We start from the raw sequence: 15,021 nt of genomic DNA on the forward strand, positions 1-15,021 counted from the left end.
ATTATATGGTGTGAAAAGTTGTAAGAGGAGAGGCGGTCTGCAGTCCTAATGGACCCAGGTTCGAATCCCGGCTGGGGCAGGAAACAGTTTAAGGATTTGAATTTCTTAAAAAGAAAAAAAAAAGAAAAAAAAAACAGACTTTTCTGATGTACCAGATGACACACCGACATGTCATAAAAGTACCCCGGTAATACCAGTACACCAGTCCTGTATGAGACAGCCCTATCATGTATTCAATATGGATGGTGGGTGTTAGTGCCGAAGTGGTGACATGTGGAGATGTAGGAGGACTACTGTGCCCCAAGGAGGACTACTGGGAATAGGCCCTGAAGCCTTTGTCCAGAGTCGAACACGTAATATATATATATATATATATATATATATATATATATATATATATATATATATATATATATATATATATATATATATATATATATATATATATATATATATGTATATATATATATATATATATATATATATATATATATATATATATATATACTAGCAGGGGTACCCGGAGTTGCCTGAACCAAAAAGGCGAACACTCTAATCCTATTTGCTCTAGTTCAGTCTTTCTTTCTACTCCAGAATGACCATGTACCTCTTACGCTTTTGAAAAAGGATTATAAGAGGTCCAGGAACTTTCTATTTCAGCTTTTGCAGTCTAACGCACAGTATTTGTGTGCACTTGTTTACTATTACCGGTGACCTCAAATGACCTCCAACCGGTGACCTCATATGACCTAGGAGACCAACCTCACATAGCGTATATCCAAACTGGAGGTCATGTGAGTCTCCTTGTCAAAAATTGGGCCGCTGTACCCAGTCGTTCGAGCGTGTATTACCGGTGACATCAAATGACCTCAAACCAGCGACCTCAAATGACCTCGGAGGTCAAGCTCACATAGCCTGTGTCCGAACTGGAGGCCATGTGAGTCTTCATGTCAAAACCTGGGCTGCAGGCGTAGCCGGCGTTCCCCTGGCCAAAAAAGGCGAACACTCTACTGGTGACCTCAAATGACCCAGATCTGATTTTGACCCCCCTAAAACCATCCTTGGGTCACCTTGATTCAGAATATAGATGGGTCTCGGGGTCTCTGGCCCTTGGTTTGGGCGTGATTGAAAGGCAAACAAACAAACAGACAATGCGGCACTTCTCTATATAGGCTATCATCGTCATCATCAGCCATTGCAAGTCCACCGCTTAACAATGGCCTCCCCAGCCTTCTTCAAGAATTCCTCGACTGAGACAATCTCTGCCACGTTTTCCCTGCAAATTTCTCTATCTCACATCTCTATCTCCTGTCTGTCCTTTTTCTGCTACGCTTACAATCTCGTGATGTCCAGTCAGTCAGCCTCTTGCTCCATCGGTTATTCCTTATTCTTGCTACATGGCCTGCCCACCTCCATTTCTGTCCTTTTATAACTTCTATAATGTCTTTGACTTTAGTCTGCCCTGTCACCCAAGTTGATCATTTCCAGTCTCTTAAAGATATTCCTAACATTGACCTTTCCACTGCCCTCTCAGAAAGGATTAGTTTATTTTCCATCGATTTTGTTAGTTTCCAGGTCTCACAACCGTAATTCATAGCTTGAATTATATATTCGTTATATATTTTCCGTTTCATACGTATTGGCAAGCTACTTTTTATAATGCCTCTATGTTTACCAAAGGCTTTCTATCCAATTGTATTGAGTTATTTTATTTCCCTATCATGGTCTTCCGTTAGATTTAGTATTTGCCCTAAGTAATTGTACTCCTCGACTTCTTCAAGAATTTCTTCACTTATTCTGATGACGCTCTTTGGTGTTTGTGGATTGAACATTAGTTTTACTCCGGTTCATCTTCAGCCCTGCTTTGAGACTCTCTGTTCAGGTCATTTAACATTTCTTGCAATGTCTCTGCTGTTTCTGAGATTAGGACAATGTCATCTGCAAATCTTAAAATGGTTTGGCCGTTCTTCATCTATGTTTACTCCTTTGTTCTCACAGTCTAGCTTTCTGAAAGTATTTTCTAGGCATGCTGTAAATAATTTTTGTGAAATTGTATCTCCCTGAGGCACGCACTTCTCAATCTTAATTTTTTCGGAGTCTTAATGTAATTTAACTGGATCAGTTCCCTCCTTATATATGTTTTCGAGTAGTTTTACAATGTTCTCAATTCTTCTTGGTGATTACATGTCCAACAGAGTCAACCCGACGACTCTCAAGTTGAAAAAGGGATGCTAGACTCTTGCTAACTACTCCTCTTTTCAAAGCTCATACATCCAGTCCGCTGCCTCATCAGTTCCTTTCCCTCGCCAACCCCCAGTATTGCTCTTTTTCACACACTCATTTACCCTACCTCCTTGGCCAACCACGCCTCCTCCCTTCAAACTCATTCTGATATACCTTTTCACCATCCTATTTACATCTCTTCTAACCACATGACCAAACAAACTAAGCACACTCTCATAAATTTTGTTTTCCACAGTCTTCCTTACACATTGTTCACAAATCACAGTATTACTTATCCTATCCATTCTTTGCATTCTATTCACGTTTGTCAAGAACCCTATCTCATAACTTTTCACTTTCGTGCCACACCAGAGTCTCACACCATACATTAATGAGAGTATTGTGTTAATCCTCGTTCATGCAATTCTCTGGCAGCTGCGAATCTCAGACCTCTGTTTCGTATCAAGGCTTTCGTATGAAGGCTTTCATATCTGAGGAGTAGACTGTAGCACCAGTCGAGCAGGGCAGTACTTCCGAGGTGGATGGAAAGCTGATGACAGGGAGTGCTGGAGCTCCCGTTTCATCAGCCCTCAGGACTAGTTCCTGACCATCCCCCTTTGCTGAACTTTTTCAGTGTCTCAGTTACACAGAGAGTAGGCCAGCATGCTCTCCAGTACAAATTTCTCTATCTACACCAAACTACAGGCACAGTATACACTACACTTTCTATTCAAAATTTACCAAAATTGGCGTTGCTTCATCAAGCCTCGCAGTCCCCAGGAGGGGGGGACCATAAATGACCCCACCATCCGCCCCTCTCCCGGTGACGACTCGAGGTGCCTGGAACCACTGTCTGACTCTCTTCTTATTCATTTCTGCAACATTCGCGGCCTTTCCTCTAACTTTCGCTCTGTTGAGCACTACCTCTCCTCCTCTAAACCTCACCTTCTTTTTCTAATGGAGACTCAGCTGTCTGAGGCAACTGACAGCAAACCCTTTTCTGTATCCTCCTACTTTCTCTATACTCATTTCAAAGCCAAAGGTGGCTGTTGTGTATATATACGCAACGACTTATCTTGCTCTCGTGTTCCTGAACTTGATTCTTCTGAATTCTCCACACTCTAGCTTCGGCTTTCCTGTCATTCTCTGACTTAATATATCTGTGCTGTTTACTTATCTCCTAATTCTACTGACTATCAAAAATTCTTCGACTATCTTACTTCTACGATGGAACACATTCTATCCATTTCTCCTTTCTCTGAAATCTCCATTCTTGGAGATTTCAATGTTCACCACCACCTTTGGCTCTCCTCTCCTTTCACGGATCCACCTGGTGAACAAGCTTACATCTTTTCTATCCTTAATGACCTAGAGCAGCTTGTACAGCACCCTACCCATATCCCTGACCGCCTTGGAGAGAGCTCTAACATACTTGACCTCTTTCTCACAACTAATCCTTCTGCTTACTCTGTTAATCTTTTCTCTCTGTTGGGCTCCTCCTATCACAACCTTATTACCTTCACCTGTCCTATCACTCCGGTACGGCCTGTGGACCCTTCAGGGAAACGTCGTCTGTGGCATTTTGGAGCCGCGGACTGGGAGGCCCTCAGGCAGTACTTCTTTGATTTTCCCTGGAATGATTATTGCTTCCATGGCCGTGAGCCATCTGAGTGTGCCTTGTGCATTACGGAGGTTATTCTCTCGGGCATGGAAGCATACATTCCTTTCTCATATCCTTTGACTAACGCAAGAAAGCCTTGGTTTAATCACGCTTGTTCTAATGCTGTCCGCAACAAGGAGAGGGCCTACAAAAGGTACCGGAGCCAACCCACCCCTGAATCACATCATCTTTACGTTTCTGCCCGGAATCGTGCTAAGTCTGTTCTTCGCTCTACTAAAAATAATTTCATCCATACTAAATGCTCTCAACTCTCCAACTCGAATTATTACGCTCCTTCTGGCACCTTGCCAAAAATCTTTCTAACAACTTTACCTCATCATCCTTCCCTCCTCTTTTCTACTCTGATGATTCTGTAGCTATTTCTTCTACTGATAAAGCAGATCTCTTCGCACAGACTTTCTCCTCCAATTCCAACTTAGACGATTCCAGTGTTGTTCCTCCATCACTTCCCCCCTCTGACTTCCTCATGGCTGACATTAAAATTTTTTCAGTTGATGTATTTTCTGCCATCACTGGCCTCAGTACTAACAAGGCATATGGGCCTGATGGGGTCCCTCCTGTTGTTCTCAAGAACTGTGCTTCTGTGCTTACACCCTGCCTAGGCAAACTCTTTCGCCTTTGTCTGTCAACTTGTACCTTTCCTTCTTGCTGGAAGTTTGCTCTCATTCAGCCAGTCCCAAAGAAGGGTGACCACTCCCAACCCTCCAACTATCGTCCAATTGCTTTAACGTCCTGTATTTCAAAAGTTTTCGAGTCAATTCTCAATAGAAAAATTTTAAGGCATCTTTCCTATCACAACCTTCTTTCCGATCATCAGTATGGGTTCCGTCAGGGACGCTCCACTGGCGATCTTCTCACCTACCTTTCAGACTCCTGGTCATCCTCCTTTCGGGACTTTGGCGAAAGCTTTGCCATTGCACTTGACATCTCAAAGGCTTTCGATCGAGTCTGGCATAAATCTTTAATTTCCAAACTGCCCTCCTACGGTTTCTATCCTTCTATCTGTCCCTTCATCGCTAGCTTCCTTTCTGGTCGTTCTATAGCCGCTGTTGTAGACGGCCATCGTTCTTCTCCTAGATTTATCAACAGTGGTGTTCCTCAGGGCTCTGTCCTATCACCAACCCTCTTCCTTTTATTCATCAATGATCTTCTAAGCTGTACATCTAACCCTATCCACTCATACTCTGATGACTCCACCCTTCACCTTTCCATTCCGTTCCCGCAATGCCATCTCAACAGTTACTTCAAGAAACAAGGGATGAGGCTATGGCACACCTAATGTCTGACTTGGCTCGTATCTCTGACTGGGGTAAAAATAATATGGTTGTTTTTAATGCATCTAAGACTCAGTTCTTACACCTATCAACCCGACAAAATCTTCCACAGGTAATGTTTAATAATATTCAGGTTAATCCTGCATCATCCTTGAACATGCTTGGGGTTTCATTTACTCGGGACTTACCTTGGAAAGATCGTATTTCATCTCTTGTAAAATCTGCTTCCAAGAGATTGGGTGTGCTAAGCCGACTCTGCTCTTTCTTTACCTCTGCACAAATGTTGACTCTATACAGGGGTTTTATCCGCCCCTGTGTGGAGTACAACTCTCATGTGTGGGGATGCTCCGCACATACAGCTCTTCTCAATAGGGTGGAGTCAAAGGCTTTTCGTCTCTTTAACTCTCCTCCTCTTACTGACTTCCTTCAACCTCTGTCTCTTCGCCGCAGTGTTGCATCTTTATCTCTTTTCTGTCGCTACTTTAATGGTCACTGCTCCTGAACTGTCTGCTTGCATTCCTCCACCTCTACGACGGGCGCGTAGCACCCATCTGGCAGCAAACTCTCATCCCTTTTCTGTCCAACTCTCTAATGCAAGAGTTAACCGTTACTCCCAGTCTTTCATTTATGCAACAGGTCAGCTCTGGAACTGTCTCCCTCTGTCGTTATTTCCTGCTGCCTATGATCTCCAGTCTTTCAAACGTAGTGTGTCCAGTCATCTCAAAATGATCGGATCTTGAATTTGGCTCTCTATCGTATTTTGTTTTTCTCTTGGAGGGAACTGTTACTGCGGGCTCATGGCCTTTGGTTCCTTCTTCCTCGCATTTAAAAAAAAAAAAAAAAAATCCATTTTCCTTCCCAGTCCCATTTGATTTTCCGATCGGTTTCCACATTTATCTCTCCATTCTATTGCTGCACCAGGTGTACTCCTATAAACCCACTAATTCGTCTCTCCCCATACAGCACATCATAGTGAGAGTCACCTCCTCTTTCAACAACTATCGCTTTATTCCCACCTACAGGCGATGACAAAGAGCCTACACGTGGTGGCTCTGCGTGCCCTGGATGGAGAAGCTACGGCGTTCACTAGGGAGCCAAATCACACCACATTTCCCGCATCTCGCCATAGGAAAGTGCTCCGATCCGACCCTGGAGAGGCGCCGTGTTCCACAAGAGAATGCCGATTTCCTGCACAATATACTGTCCTGAAAATGTAGGACGGCCACGCAGAAGCAGCTGCATACCTGTGATCGACAGGTCTGCTTGGCCAGACTGACAAGGGATTTGCAAAAACAAAAACAACAACTTTTATGCACATTACTATGAAGGCACAACGTTTACAAATATCAACACAAAATTGTAATACGAGTATATCTGCTATGGTGTGACCCCCCCCCCTCTCTCTCTCACGGACACGCATATGCATCTCGTATAACAAACGAATCAGTGTATTTTTCAGTTAAAAATAAATATGTTTCTTATCGCAAAACATCAAGATAAGGATTTAAGACAGGACATTCGACTGGTTCTCCTTCACTTACGAATACTTTACTTCGTTATACATGATCCTCACTTTTCTGTGTCCTTACTTCATATTTTCAAGCGGGTCTGGCATAATTCTAGATATTTGCTATCCTTTTACACCATAATTTGCCACTTTTTTTTATTTTTACTTCCTTGCGGGCATTGCAGTTTACATTTCTTCAGCAGCCCACCAATTACTTCCAGTACATGAGAGAGAGAAAGAGAGAGAGAGAGAGAGAGAGAGAGAGAGAGAGAGAGAGAGAGAGAGAGAGAGAGAGAGAGAGAGAGAGGACGAAAGCAAATAACTGAAATGGATATATACTAATCAAAGATCCTTATTATGTAAATGACCCAGTGAAATACAACATACAGGCATTACCAGCATATAACCCCATCACCAGCTAAACTTCCTAACGATCAACCACCCACAAATTTTCCCCTGGAACCCATTACCACATGGACCAGTTATTCCCCATGGAGCTAATATCTCCCTGGACCTATTTTTCATCACTGACCCATTTCATCCTATGGGCCTATTTCCCCCGTCGATATATTATTACCCATAGATCCAATTACCCCACATGGCCCTATTTAATTCAGTGGACCTAATTTTTCCACTGACCTATTTTCCCTCATGGACCTATAATCACTCGTGGCCCCAGTTACCCCACAGACCTATTACCGATGTACAAATTTCCACCCACCTGCCCACCCAACTACCACCCAATCCTCTTACCAGTCCACACACACACACACACACACACACACACACATACAGAGAGACAGAGACAGAGAGACAGAGACAGAGAGAGACAGAGACAGAGACAGACAGAGACAGCAGACAGACAGACAGACAGACAGAGACAGACAGACAGACAGACAAACAAACACAAACAGACAGACAAACAGACAGAGGGGGACGGGGGGGGCTCTAAAACAAATAAATGAACTGGGCATTAACGAAAAGATAGGTGGGAAATAGGCCAGGGACCCAAAGGAAAATAACATAATGCAAAGGTAAAAGTTTACATCAAATGTACTGTATATCCTAGTTTAAGTTTCAGATCCCATGGGCAAAGATAAAAAGGGATGTGGAAAACTTAAGGCCAACGTTTAATCTTAAGAGTGAATGTCCGTGTGAGTGAGAAAATGGTGAGACTGAGAGAGGTGTGAAAGAGAAGAAAGAAAAACAGTGAGACTGAGAGAAGAAAGGGTAACATACAAAGCAGAATTGAAAGAGAGAGAGAGAGAGAGAGAGAGAGAGAAAAGGGATGCAGAACAATTAAAGAAATTTTTACCAACTGAACATAGCTGAGATGGCAAAGAAGAGGTATAGAGAAATGACGAAAAATCGGACATACAGTATAAACTTAAAATGTTTATGATAAAAAGAAGTTTGCAAATGATAGCATGCAAAAACAATTAAATGTGAAACGGTGGAATCTACTGTACTGAAAACAACAGAACAGAAATAAGAGGCGGTGTGGTACAAGGAAGTGAGGTTTTGAGAGGCAGTGAGGAGGCACACAAGAAGGAAAATACTTATTGACAACGAGAGAGAGAGAGAGAGAGAGAGAGAGAGAGTGAGAGTCAGGCCATTTCCTCAGATTCTTTAAGTACTCTGTGTCAAGTAAGGCCTCTTACTACTCGCCTGGGTTCATCTAGCAGGGTTGGAGCTGCCTTCCAACATCCACACCTAAATAGAGGGATGAATTGCCACTCCCCCGACATCTACAATCAAACACACCCTTCCCTGAACCTACATTTTTACCCATACAAGAAATATACTCCAATTCATACTTGTTTTAGCTCTACGTTCACCTGATTACATCAACACACATATAGTCTCATTCGTATATATTCCTGTGTTCACTGATATATATCCACACCTGCAATACATATACTCACATCCTGACATCACGTCTATACCTTCGCCGAAAGACTAAACTCCCCAAATGCCTCCATCACTTGGCACACCTACCTATATCCATCTTCTTCTTCTTTCGGATATTATCTGCAGTATTCACCTCTTTTTCATTACCAAAAATTATATTCGCCAGTGCTAGATCAATCGCTACACTACATCAAACGATAGCACACCACACAACACAAAACAGGACAACACAGCACTGCACCACAATCACGCGACACCACGCCACACCACACCACACCACAACCAAACCTCAAAACACCACCTAACATAATACTGCACCACACCACAACCACAAAGCATTATACCTGAGCCACATCACACCACATCACAACGACACTACATACCACATCACATCATAGCCACACACACACACCGCTCGCTGGTGCAGTGGTAACGTTCTCGCTTGCCAACTGGTGGACGGGAGTTCGCGCCTCGCTCAGGTTGCGAAAAAGTTTCACTGACGAAGTGGGTGGTTACTGTCCCCCTGGAGCAAGGGGACGGGTGTGTGCGTGTGTGAAGGTCACAGCCTTGCCCTTAGATCGGACTATATGAGCTCTCAGCTCCCTTCCGGGAGGGTAAAAGCTGATTATCACGACCATCAAGTGATCCTGACCGACCCGGTGAATTACACACACTCACACACACACCACATCACACCCACACCCCCGCTCCTCATGTCTTTAGGTTTAAGTTAATTGAATCTATACTATCATCCTTTTTGTAGGAAGGAACGTGACCAACCTACCAGTGAGGGAGGCCTTTTCCCAGGCCGCACTCAGTTCCTTCCCTAGTGTCACATAATCCTCTCCCTGTCAGCTAAAAGGCACGAGGAACAAGGAGTACTACAACGTAAGGAAAGAAGAGAATGTAAGAGACAATGTTAAGGGAGAAGAAATGTATGGATTTGGTGTGCATGAGAGAGAGAGAGAGAGAGAGAGAGAGAGAGAGAGAGAGAGAGTCCGTATACCCGTCGGTTAAGTTAGCTTCCTAAGACCCTTCCCTAAGCGATTTATTTTACTTATTACATCATACTGTCCCATTCAGTTATATACAACCATCAAACATTTCAATATAATGTTGAAATAATGTACAATGGGATATTAATCACCCATATCGCAAAATAAATCGTTAAGGAAGAGGTGCTTGGGTGCCTCCTCAACCAACGAGAATACAGGGAGTAATGGAGCGTGAGAAGAAAAAAATGAGTATGTGAGACAAAGTTAATGAAAAAGAACAGAAAAGGAGTTGGAGAGAGAGAGAGAGAGAAAGAGAGAGAGAGAGAGAGAGGTGGAGAGAGATAGCTTTGTGATGAAAGGTTTTTCCGTAATATCTACTTGTTTATCCGTGGTCTTGATTCATTAAACGTAATAAACCTACGAATACTTAGTGAGAGAATGAGGCTTGAATGAGTCTGCACGTGAGGAAATGCAGGTGTTGTTCTTGAACAAAATGATATAAAGATTTGCTGTTGTGTTCTACGGCACAGTGTTTTGTTTTTCGAATGTCGTGATGTAAATTGTTGGCTTTGAGTGACACTGTAATATAATGAGGTGTGTGGTGTGTTATGATGGAGAGTGATGATGCTTGGTGTGGTATTGTGTGGTATAATTTCTTAGTGGATGGGGGTATACATAAGATTAAGCCATGACTGAGTACCAAGACTAACTTCTGATATAATTGTTATGAGATAACTTCGCTCTGCATCATCAAACAAATGAAAATATTTATTAAAACTCTGTTTCACTGCTTTCCAAATGTTCCACTACAGGCCATAAATCTACCAATAATGCTTCACATAGAAAAAGATTTTCAATAAAATTATACTATTTTCAAATAATTTAATTCAGTTTAGGAGAGATTTAACTGGAGATGTTAGGCTCAGCTTTCATTAACATGCCCAGTAAGAGAGGTATTTTCTAATTTGAGTAAGATCATGCAAAGGTAACAAAAAAATAAAATCATCCTCTTGTTGAAGGAATGAATACCTTTCTTTCCTCTCCTCTGTGTGTAACTAAACCTAACCTTTTTTGTTCGTTTTCTTCCTCTTGGTTCCGAAATTTTCTCTCTGGCCAATCTTCTGTTTCCCTAATACCCTCTGCTTGGCTTCCACTTTGCAGTATTCCTTTGATTAGCCTTCCTTCTTTTCCTGGTACCCAAACTTTAACTCTGCATTACTTCCTTATTTATTCATTAGAACATACGAGTATTCCTGTTGTTTGATCTGCCCTTTCCTCCTGGCCACCATATATGCACCCATACCTGTCCCTGCCTCCTCCACCCCAGCTCTCACCTCTGCGTATCACCAGGTGTCTCAGTGATCGCCTGGACAATTGCCACTGTCATCTCCTCGAAGCCAGAGAAAACGAAGAATCTGTATGCAACTTGAGCTGAGGGTTACGTGGCGCTTGAATGTAGAGCAGGTCGAGGTGAGGGAAGCTTGGCAGAGGAAGAAGGGCAGGAAGGGTGGAGGAGTGAGGAGGGTAGGAAGGGTGTGAGGAAAATGATGGTAGGAATGTAGGAGGGAGGGAAAGGCAGAAAGGTAGAGAAGTTTCAAAAAGGGAATATGGCGGGAAGGGTGGGAAAAGGAAATAAAAGAAGGGGGCAGGAAAATAATGGAATGAAAAAGAAGAGAGTAAGATGGGAATGGAATGGGAAAAGGAGATCAGAAAGAGAGACGAAAGGAACATCAATAATAATGGAAATGGAAGTGTAGCAGAAAGAGGATGATGAGAAGGGAAGGTAAGAAAAAAAAAAGAGGGGAGGGGGAACGATGATAAGAAAATAAAATAAGGGAAGCTGGCAGAAAAGCTAGAGAAAGGGAAAGGAAAGGAAGAGGACTAGAGCATGAATTCAAAGGAAGGAATAAGATCAATATGGGAGCCGGAAGAAATATAATATTTACAAGATACAAGAAATTAGACAATAAAGCTATAACAAATGTAAAAGTGCCAAAGTAGGAACGTAGAAACATTGAACAGTGACAACAGTACCAACTATTCCTGGGTGGGCTTCACAAGTAATCACTAGTCATCAACAAGGTGGTTGAATCGAAAGAAAAGCAGCCTGCAGTCCTAATGGACCGGGATCGAATCACGGCTGGGACAGGGAACAGTTTAAGGATTTGAATTTCATTAAAGCAGACTTTACTGATCTACCAGAAGATCTGCCGACATGTCATAAAAAATACCCACGCTAATACCAGTACACCAGCCCTGTATGAGGCAGCCCTGGCATGTATTCAGTATTGACGGTGGGTGTTAGCGCAGAGGACGTGACATGTGGAGGTGTGTAGAGGGACTGCTGGGCCTTGGGGTAAGCCCTGAAGCCTTTGCCCGGAGTCGGACACATTAAACAATATACATAAGAAAAATAAAGGTGAACTCTACGGATTCATTTTACCATATTTCTCTGAACATCCGTGTCTATGCTTTGACCTCTGACCCCATGACACCTTTAGGAATGTCTAAGAGAGAGAGAGAGAGAGAAAGAGAGACGGACAGACAGACAGAAAAGGTTCCAGGGTATATGTCAAAGGAACAATTATTCCAACTTAGAAGTGAATTGGTGAAGATTGTTGTTATTATCATTATTATTATTATTATTATTATTATTATTATTATTATTATTATTATATCACTGTTGTTATTGTTGTTGATGTTGTTTTTGTTGTTGTTGTTGTTGCCGCCGCCGCTGCTGCTGCTGCTGTTACTATTACAAGCCGCGAAGGGAAGGTGGTACTGTTTTCAATTTCTGTGTGTGTGTGTGTGTGTGTTATTCCTCCTATGCTACTTGATGGATTCGAATGAAAACTCCCAGGTGAGTTTTCCAGATTACTGGGAACGTTTTTCACTATATACAATTTCGCTCACATGATTTTTTAGGGGGTCAGCCCCCCTCACCAACATAGAAATGTTAAAAAGTAATGGAAGAAGTGCAGATTTGGCTTTGATATCTAGTACATGTTATACAATCGACCCTCGCCCGTTATGCAGTATTTAAGAGCATGAACCTCCGTAAAGAGTCATGGGGGTCAACCTATCTCTCAGAAATAAAAACTTGACAAACACACTCACTGTTATACCCACTTCGTGTTCATTCACACCTACAGGGTCACCAACGCTAAATAAGAGTCACACAACAAAACAACATACTATAACATCACCATAGCCACGCCACGCTACAGCATATCACACCATAACCACACTACAGTGCACCACACCACGTCACAGCCACACCATACCACACCAAATCATACCACATAACACACCACACAATACTACAGCCAAGTGACAGCACATGACAGCCACATGACATCATACTGCATCACAGCCACACCACACGCAGCCTTTCCAGTTAACAGGCACATCAATTTACACCACACCACACCACACCACACCACAACCACATAATACCATACCACCTACAGTACACTACACTACACCACGGCACAGCCACAGCCCTATCCCTGCTCTTCGTGTCTTTAGGTCTAAGTTAATTGAATCCATCCGGTCGTTCTTTTTGTAGGAGGAACGTGACCAACCTACCAGTGAGGGGGCCTTTTTCCCAGGACGCTCAAAGTCCCTTCCATTGCGTTACATGATCCTCTCACTGTCAGCCAAGAGGCCCTTAGAAACGAGGAGAACTAGAGCATGAGAAAAGAAGAAAGTATGAGAGACTATGTTAATGGAAAAGAAAAGTATGTGAGTTAGTGTGCATGCAAAATGAGAGAGAGAGAGAGAGAGAGAGAGAGAGAGAGAAAGAGAGAGAGAGAGCATGGATGGGAGGAAGAGAGTGAAGTCGTGGAGAGATGTGAAGTAGAGAGATAGCGTGGAGAAGGGAAGCGGGAGACATCTGTTAATAGTAATAATATTTTGTTATAATATCTATTTCTCCTCCGTGGTATTACTCAGTTTGTGCTGGAAAATTACCAGTACTTAAAAGCACAGTAAATGCGGCTTGCCTCAGATTGTATGAGACGGGTTGCTGGTGCCTATTGAACTTTAAAAGACGATTAAGAATAGGTGTTGTGTTGTTTTCAGTGTTGTGTTTTGGTTTATGATGACGTGGAGTAAGATAATGGTTATGCGTGACAGTGTTGTAGAATGTGGTGTATGGTGAGGTGGTGTGGTGTGAAGTGTGGTGTATGGTGAGGTGGTGTGGTGTGAAGTGTGGTGTATGGTGAGGTGTGGTGTGAAGTGTGGTGTATGGTGAGGTGTGGAGTGAAGTGTGGTGTATGGTGAGGTGTGGTGTGAAGTGTGGTGTATGGTGAGGTGTGGTGTGAAGTGTGGTGTATGGTGAGGTGTGGAGTGAAGTGTGGTGTATGGTGAGGTGTGGTGTGAAGTGTGGTGTATGGTGAGGTGTGGTGTGAAGTGTGGTGTAGGTTGGCGTGATATGCTGTGGCATGGCTTTTTGGTGGGTTTGGTTGGTGGCAAATTTAACTATTAAAATAATGGCTGTGACATCGAGTTACAGCTAATTCAGCGATCAGTAAAGATTTGTGTTTAATAAAACTTTGTTCTGCTGTTTCCCAAGACTTTCATTGACATTAAAAAAAACACAACTATATTAAGGACTTCACACAAATGGCGTAGATCTCGTTATTACACCAAAGCTCGCCAAAGGGGTGAGCGAGATGATGTTCTGTTTGGAGAGAGAGAGAGAGAGAGAGAGAGAGAGAGAGAGAGCAAAATAAGTCAGAACAAAGTAACCAAATTCAGAGACCTTTGTGGAGCGTTTGAGGGTCACCCAAGCTGTTAATCATCTGTTTTCTAAAACAATAGATCAAAGGTGAATATCACAGTTTAGGTCAGAGCTTGACTAAGCAAGGTCATCTTAGGCAGTTTCCTTCCATTTTAAACCAAACTCCCAAACCCGGTGGAAGGGTTGGGGGTAAGGCAAGAGCGTAGGGATTCAGTTTTGAGAACAATCAGTCAGTGATCAAGGTCACAGGGCAAGGTCAATGTTTGTCCCTTGTGTGAGCAGAATGGCAGTTTTTTTTTTTTACTTTATATGGACATAAAATGGCCGAGGAGGGGTGAGTCAACCTTTTTTTTTTTTTAGAACATTAGGACAAAGGTCAGGGTCACATATCTTTATCAAGTAAAATAACCTTTAGCTGATTTTGACCAAAATTTGGTGGAAGTGGTCAGGGTAAGGCACGGCTGAAGGAATTCGATTTTGAGATAAATCAGTCAAAGATCAAGGTCACGGGGCTAGGTCAAATGCCAAGATCATACTGCAAGATCAACCTAATTAGTCTTGTACCGATTTTGGATCAAATTAGATGAAAGGGTCGAGGGTCAGGCAAGAATGACATAATTTGATTTTGAAAACAATTGGCCGAAGGATAAGTCATGGGTCAAAGTAAAATATCTGAACTTATAATA

Source organism: Coenobita brevimanus, chromosome 6, assembly GCF_032717465.1.
Source record: "Coenobita brevimanus isolate Jiangsu-jjx chromosome 6, ASM3271746v2, whole genome shotgun sequence".
In the NCBI taxonomy this organism is placed as follows: Eukaryota; Metazoa; Arthropoda; class Malacostraca; order Decapoda; family Coenobitidae; genus Coenobita; species Coenobita brevimanus.